Genomic DNA, 6,000 nt, shown 5'->3' with positions numbered 1-6,000 from the left:
AGATGACGTGATGTGACAGAGTGAGGCGATGGTGTGAGGGGGCAAGGGGACGATGTTGAGGCGAGATGGGGTGAGGCAAGAAGGGGTAAGCTAACGGGATGAGAGAGGGTGAGGTGATGTGACGGGGTAAGGCAACAATAGGTGAGGTAATATTTTATACCTCCTGTAAGGATAAATGTGTAGCCCCTCGACCTGGTGGCCCCTTAGGTACCAGTGAGAATGTAAATTAACCCTACACACCAAACACACGGTGGCGAGTCAAGAAACATTCTGTTTAATATCACAAAGGCAGCTAGTTAAAAGCATAATACATGGGAGTATACAATATGTATGTGTTACATTCTGATTGGTCTGTTGGTCTGTTGTAGAGCAGATTCAACAGGGGGGGGCATACAAAATATCATACACAAAGAAAATGAGTAACAAGGGGGGTTTTCGATTATACAAGAGTTTGTGCAGGTGCACCCTGCATAGCAATTCCAAGAGGGGGGGTTGGGGGTAGAAGCTCAGTAGAAACAGATAAGACACACAAACTTAATATCGGCGACCTTGGGATGTAGCTAAGAAAAACATGATGAGAACAGACTACGTGCAAATTCTTATATGCTAAATGGGTTCTAAATTTTAACCCTTCAATCCCCTCTTAGAATCATGAATTTAGATGATATGATTCTTCTTACCAAATTCCTTATTTCTGTGCTTAGCGAGATATTGTTTGTAACCTTCAGGGGAATTTGCGTGTGCAGGGGCAATGGATTCATACATAATACCTTTGGTAGCGAGTTTTCTACAACATAGTATAATACAAAAAACGACAATACAGATAATAGTAAGAATAATCAATATATAGATTGCTAATTGAACAAGGGCCTGTTCTATACCATTTGGGTGACCATTCTTATTACATCCCTATGTCCATCGTTTGGAGACACAGGGGTTAATGGTGCAAAAGTCTATCTGGCAGGCGGCTACCTCGGTGCTGAAAAAATTGTACCAGAAAATGTATACGCCTGCCTTTTCAGTCATGTCCACTTCAGTTTTTGTGCAAAGGTATCTGGCAAACAAGAATCAATAGAATAATATACGTTATCCACCATCGTCCAGAATTCTAGAATGACCTCATCTGCTGGTGAGTCGTCTTCTCCATCATGTAGGAGGTTAGGGCTGTCTGCCCCCATTAGTACCTCGCCTTGATCTGTTCTCTATCCGGGACGTTACTCGGGATTCTCTTTACCCTGGATGCGTGTATCCACACTGGACTCTCTTCTGTAAGGACAGCCGTCCTCGTTACTGCTACGATCTCTGTCTCTGGACCGTGGGTAAAATCTCCTGGACCTTTATTCCTAGGGAGTACCTTCACAACGACCTTGTCTCCGACCTGGAAAGGATGTGTTGATTCCTGTGGATTAAAAAGATTTTTACAAATAACACCATGTTCAATTTCACTAAGTCTGGTGATGAGGGGGAAAGGTCTTCCTATTAAAATTTCAAAGGGTGAATAACCCAGAGTCTGTTGGGGGGGTCATTCTAATTTCTGCTAGGACTATGGGGAGGGTTTGTTTCCATTTATTAAATGTTCCTCCTGTGGCTTTCCTAAGTTTATCCTTTTCTCCACTATCCCTGAACTTTGAGAATGATAGGGAATGTGAAATTTCCTCTCTATTTGAAATGCTTTCACTAAAGCTTGTGTGATTTTTTTGTAAAGGCAGTGCCTTTGTCGCTATCTATTTGAAACGGGCATCCCCATCTAGGGATGATTTCTTGTGTTAGTATGCGTGCAACTGTTTTTGCATCTTCTGCTTTTGTGGGAAATGCCTCTGGCCAAAGCATACTCCTGTTTTGTACCTTTGTTAGGTATGTGTGTAAAATCAATTTGCAAATGTGTGAAAGGAGTAGTTGAGTACTCCAGGTGTTGATGCTTTGCTTTCATTGGGTTATTAGGGTTGTTGCGCAGACAGGTAATACATCTGCTAATGTACTAATCTACCAATGTTTTAGCATCTGTGATATAAAAGTCTTTGCTTAAAAGTATAGCTGTGGTGATTTTGCTATAATGTCCTACCCCATGGTAGTGAGCAATGAACAATGGGGCGCTTGATTGTGGTATGCATGGTCTCCCCTCTTTGCAGATCAATCCTGTTATAGGATTTTTCTGCAATATTGGAAATAACCAGTCATCCAAGTCTTTTTTGTGATGCTGAGCTTTGTAGTTCAGTGATCAGGTTTATCTTTCTATATTTGGCAAGCTCTTGTGAGCGCTATGAGTTCTGCAGCTTGTGCTGATTGATATGGGATGGGTCTCGCTTCTAAAATGTCATTTGGGAGGCGTACCACTGCGTAGCCTGCCTGATATGTCGAGTCATTGGGTCTACTACAAGAACCATCCACAAATACATGGTCAGAACCTGGTATTGGTACAGGGGAAATGTCAAGTCTAGGGGAGGTCTCTGACTCTATTGATGCAGAACAGTCATGATCGTCAGGAATGTCATCCTGGGAGCCCTTTAGTCCTAAAAGTGCATTTAGAATGGGTGCGGGGCCTGAGGATGCGTTCGCATACTTAATGGTGAGTGAGGGGCTTCCTAGCAACAGAACCTCATCTCCACTAAGACGCTGGGCTGACATGTTGTGTGTGTAGCCCTTTAAGTAATGCTACAACATTATGTGTGGTATGGAGAACAGTGGGTGAGCCTAGGGTGAGTGTGGTTGCCATCTCAGCTACCATTGCACAGGCCGCCAGTGCCCAAAGACAGGCAGGCATACCTTGGACCAACACCGGCATCACTTTGGAAAAGAATGCCACGGGGCGCAGCTTACCTCCATGTTCTTGTGTCAGCACACCCGCCATGGTTTTACATTTTGTCCCTTGCATATAAATGAAATGGTTGTACATAGTTTGGGAGGGCCAATGCCGTACTTTTCATCAACATACATTTAAGGCTTTCATATATGCATTTAACATTTCTTGTGACCATTGTATCTGTTTAGGTTTGTCATTGAGTGTGGCTTGTCTCAAAATGTTATCATAGTAGGAACAGTCAGAAATCCACTGTCTGTAATAATAGTGTTTGGGCGGACCAGACCCAGTACAGACTGTATGCGTTGTGGGCTGACTTTCCTCTCTCCCTTTTTCAAGACAAAACCTAAATAATCAACATTCTTTTTGCACCATTGCATTTTTGCTTTTTGACACTTTGTGCCCACATTCACAGAGCCAGTTTAACAGTGATATACCATCCTCTCGGCATGCCTCCTTTGTTGAACTACAGATAAGCAGATCATCTGCATACTGTAGCAGGACTGAACCATAGGGGGGGTGCCAGGGGGTTAATGTGGCTTGGAGCACGATGCTGTACACAACAGGGGAGTCAATATACTCCTGTGGCAGCCTGCATCATGTTAACTGCTGGCCTCAAAAGAAAATGCAAATAACAGTTGTGTCTGGGTGTCCACAGATATGCTAAAAAATATATTTTTCAAATCGGTTACTGAGAAGTAGGCGGCATCTACAGGGATGGCTGAGATGAGTGAGTTTACATCGGTTACAATGGGTGCAATGGGAACAATTAATTGGTTTATTGCTCTGAGGTCCTGTTGACCATATCTGAGGATTTACAGTGTCTAATTCTGTGTTTGGGTCAGAACTGTCGGTCATGAGCAAGTGTGGTGATGAAACATCGATTTCCTTTCCTGCTTCTGATGGACTAATTGTGATTTCCAGCACAGAGAGAAGATCTCTGCCTAGCAAATTGATTGGGCAGTCAGGTATTACAGTAAATTCATGTTTTCCTATGTCATGGCCCTTTAAGGTCTGTCTCTGCCAGTCAATCTGAAATCTGGGGTTGTCTCTAGGTCTGGGTTGGCTGGGCTGCATGGGGTTACTGACCTGTCGGGGTTTGTTTGAAGGGAACGGACAGTCTCTAGCCCAATGGCTATCCCTTTTACAATTATAGCAGCTTGTCTGCCTGTTGGGTGGGGGTCCCGCAGGAGCCCTCTGAGGTAGCCTGTCTCTAGGAGAACGGAATGATTTATTCTGTCTCCTAGGATTGTTTTGATTTTGGAAGCGTGTGAACAGGGTATGTGGTGGTGTGACAGTGTTTCTTTTAACTTCAAAACAATCTGCTGCTTCCTTTTTATACAAATGTTTTTTTCAAAATCCTTCACTGTATCAGAGGTTTAAGTTGAAACATTCTGCTTCACAGCGAGGCTATACATCGGCAGCAGATTATTAATGAAAGTGGAAACAAGTAAATTATCATTATGCAGAAGCGGCAGACCTGCTTCCTCGGTCCCGCACTTCTTGAATCTGTTCCAGAAATTTGTCACTGTTTCTGTTTACAACTTACAGCTATGGGGAGAGATGAGCGTGCTTTCTTTAAATATGTTATATATCCTATTGGTGTTATTGTTGGTTTGGGACAATTTTTAATTATCCTATCTATCCCGCTAAATTGTCTACCCAAGGGTTAATAAAATAGTAATTTGTGGGGGAGACACGGGCAACATATTCTTTACATGTCTCTCCTGGTAAAAGCGGGGAATATTCTGTTTCTTTACTCTAATATAATCCCATAATATAACAGTATGTCAGTCAATATAGTCACAATAATATCTGTCACAAGTCAAGTCGCAATTGTACTTAGAATCACTTTAAACAAAATGACATTCAGTAGCCAAATCACTTTGCAAATCTACTTAGAATCACTTTAAACAGCAATAACACTCAGTGGCCGTACACTTACCACCCGTTCACTGAGTATTCTTAATACAAAACATACAGTAAGGCAGACAGAACACTTCAGCGTACGTACACTTACCATCCGTCCACTGAGTGTTTAAAACAAATACACAGTTGCAACATTAACAGACAAACATGTACATACATAAATTTAGGCGATCAGATCGAGGAGGCTTTCTCTGTGAACCCCTGGTTCAATTGCGGTATCCCGGATACCTGTTTCGTAATCTCAAGTCCCGGACTTGAATTACCTTTACGTGGACCCCAGGTCCTTTTTTATGACGTGGACCCCTGGTCCTCCTTGTATCCCTGATACATTTATGGCGTCATAAATTTCCTTACATACAATTACGTAATATTAAGTCCCGGACTTAAATATTACCTTGTCACGTGTTCCCGGAACACGGAGTGAGTTCAGATCCAGTAGATGGTCGCAATCCCTTAGCGGAAAAAGACAGACAAGTAATTCTCTATCTTACCGATCAGGGGACGATCGTCTGGACCCCGGACTGGCCCCCAAATTGTAAGGATAAATGTGTAGCCCCTCGACCTGGTGGCCCCTTAGGTACCAGTGAGAATGTAAATTAACCCTACACACCAAACACACGGTGGCGAGTCAAGAAACATTCTGTTTAATATCACAAAGGCAGCTAGTTAAAAGCATAATACATGGGAGTATACAATATGTATGTGTTACATTCTGATTGGTCTGTTGGTCTGTTGTAGAGCAGATTCAACAGGGGGGGGCATACAAAATATCATACACAAAGAAAATGAGTAACAAGGGGGGTTTTCGATTATACAAGAGTTTGTGCAGGTGCACCCTGCATAGCAATTCCAAGAGGGGGGGTTGGGGGTAGAAGCTCAGTAGAAACAGATAAGACACACAAACTTAATATCGGCGACCTTGGGATGTAGCTAAGAAAAACATGATGAGAACAGACTACGTGCAAATTCTTATATGCTAAATGGGTTCTAAATTTTAACCCTTCACCTCCCAACCATCCCAATATTTGCGGGGCGTCCCATTCTTTTGGTTTGATCCCGCGTCCCTCCCAGGGCAGGCAGTGTCCTGTGGTGTTGTGGGGAGGGGGTGCAGTTGGGATTCCAACCCTGTCTGCTAGGGATGGCCAGCGACCATTGATGATTTGAAATCATTGATGGTTTATCGCCGATGTTGAATACTTTTGCCATTGATGTGGGAGAACCAAATGATTTCCCTACAAATCGATGGCAACTGATGTTTCTTTTTTTTTTTTTTT

At 42.9% G+C, this 6,000-nt stretch overlaps 1 long non-coding RNA gene across 1 annotated transcript in view; it reads right to left on the bottom strand.

Annotated features, from left to right (window-relative positions):
• Positions 1-258: 258 nt before the first annotated feature.
• LOC146080809 (uncharacterized) overlaps positions 259-6,000 on the bottom strand; it is a 7,506-nt gene continuing 1,764 nt past the window's right edge. Inside the window, exon 2 of the long non-coding RNA XR_014474995.1 lies at positions 259-1,399. This is a non-coding gene — a long non-coding RNA (uncharacterized LOC146080809). The remainder of the gene's footprint in view (positions 1,400-6,000) is intronic.

Source organism: Crinia signifera, chromosome 5, assembly GCF_055691185.1.
Source record: "Crinia signifera chromosome 5, ASM5569118v1, whole genome shotgun sequence".
Taxonomy (NCBI): Eukaryota; Metazoa; Chordata; class Amphibia; order Anura; family Myobatrachidae; genus Crinia; species Crinia signifera.
This window is presented reverse-complemented; position numbering and strand designations above follow the sequence as displayed.